Source organism: Azolla caroliniana, unplaced genomic scaffold (genome assembly GCF_043228905.1).
Source record: "Azolla caroliniana isolate FFs.n. ecotype wild unplaced genomic scaffold, voAzoCaro1.0.p SCAF_4, whole genome shotgun sequence".
In the NCBI taxonomy this organism is placed as follows: Eukaryota; Viridiplantae; Streptophyta; class Polypodiopsida; order Salviniales; family Salviniaceae; genus Azolla; species Azolla caroliniana.
The window spans coordinates 13,469,782-13,472,122 of NW_028230439.1; positions in this window are offsets into that span (position 1 = coordinate 13,469,782).

Consider the following 2,341-nt stretch of genomic DNA (forward strand, 5'->3'; position numbering starts at 1 on the left):
CTTAAACGCATATTAAAGGATCTGGGCATTCCCATCAAGGATCCAATTCGTCTCTACGGTGACAATATGAGCAGTATCTACTTGGAGCGGAACCCCGTATTTCACGCGCGGACTAAACATATCGAAGTACATTACCACTTCATCCGCGAGTGTGTACAGGTCGGCGAGATCGATCTACGACATACCAATACACACCTCCAAGTTGTTGATATATTTACAAAGGTCTTAGGAGTCGACAAGCTCAGGCAATTTGCATCGGACCTTGGTCTCACGACATCTACATCGCCGAACTTGAGGGGGAGTACAGGTACAGGCGACATGGAAGCAATATGCAACGATATGCAACACATATGCAATTGATCGAGTACGCAAGTACGCAACACAACCGACTAGACAAGTCGAAGTACAAACTGTACAACCTTCTCGACAAATAGAAGTTGTGTTTGAAGGGGTGTGTTGAGAGTCGAACTCAACTTCCCATAGATAGGTTTCACACTAGCTCATGGACATGTTGGGCTAGTTTTGTAAATAGTAGAAGGGGCACTTGCCCTAGCTTAGTTGGTATATAAACCAACACATTGTAACTTAGTTGTAGTTGGATGTTTTATGTTTTGATGTAATTTTGGTTAATAGACAGTTTGCCTATCTCTGTCGTAAGAGATCTCTCTCTCTCTCTCTCTCTCTCTCTCTCTTTGTGTCTGTCTATCTTGAGACACACACACACACACACTCATCTTCCGCTACATTACAACTCTTGCCTCTTCATTTCTTCAGAACATCATCCATCTGATTTCTTTCTTCCACTACAAGCATTGAAACCAGATTTGGAAAACTTGGGATGCTATCCCTTGTGAGAATAGATGTTTTGAAGCTTTTATATTGAGATCCTAAACCTCTTAAGCATATTTCCACCTTATCATCATCTTCTACCTTCACATTGATAAAAGCAAGTGATTCACATATGCTCTTTATTTTCAGAGCATACTCATTCACTGACATCTTACCTTTTTCCAAGGTATTTAGCTCAGTCTTCAACTGAAGCTTTCTAGCCTTTGTGTTCATTGCAAATAGTTTTACTAAACCGTCACAAGCTTCTTTTGGAAGCATAGCATCCTGTATGTGTCCAAGCATCGAGTCTGAGATGCTAAGTGAGAGCTAATGCAATACCTTTCTTGCCCCTTGATTCCATTCCTTAAATGCTTTAATCTGTGCAACAATTGCATTTTCCTCAGGGATCTCAAGAGCCTCTTCTAGGTCTCCTCCAATGTAATCCCAATATCCTTTTCCCATTAGGAAATTTGTCATTTGGAATTTCCACGCCGAGAAATTGTTTTTATCCAACTTTTCTGTGACTATTTGGCTTCCATTTTCTGTAGCCATTTTCTCTTTCAAAGTAGGGTTTTCGCTACAATTACTTCAACAAAGAACTCTCTGATTCAGATTTGCAAACAGAGAAACAACCTTTCTCAGATCTGTACTATTCTAATATTTTTTATGAGCAACTCTGCTCTGATACCATGTTACGAAGGCTCTTCTGTGTGCACACCGGATTGTGATGTGTTGGATTGTTTAGTGCTCAAGACAGAAAAGAAGGGGAAGGAGACTTACCTTTGTACAGTCCAAAACCTTCTACTTCATTACACGCAGAGCTCAACTGGCTGTCCTTTGTTTTCTGTTCTTTCTGTTCTTACAACTCTCTACTCTCACTCTTACTTTTCTACTTACTACACTTACTTTTTACCTAAGTACATAAGTGACTTATATATGCAGCTAATTAGCTGTCTGTAGCTAAATAGATGTCAGTAGCTAAATAGTTGTACATAGCTAAATAGTTGTTTCACCGTTATGTCCACTAGTAGCTAATTAGCTTATAGCTACTATAGCTTATTTCTCAATAAGCATCACATACCTTTGTTGAGCTTGCTTCTCAACAAAGCAATGGGTGTTGGGTGATGTTGAGAGTCAAACCCAACTTCCCTAATGTAATGGCTTTCACACTGGCAATTGACACTCTAGGTTTAGGCTAGTTTTGTAAATAGTAGAAAGGGCAATTGCCCTAAGTTAGTTGGTATTTAAATCAACTCTTTTGTAACCTAGTTACTGTTGGATGTATTTTTGGTTGTAGCTATTTTTCTTGCTAATGCAACTTCTTCTTCTCTGTCTCTAAGTTCTCTCTCTCTCTCTTTGTTTGTCTTACACACACACACACACACGCACGCACGCACACACACACACACACACATAGTTTCCTTCTGCTACACGAGATCACCTACACTCTCCATTTCTTTACATGGTACCAGAGCGTCTAGTAGTTTGATAAAACCTCGCTTGACTATGTTGT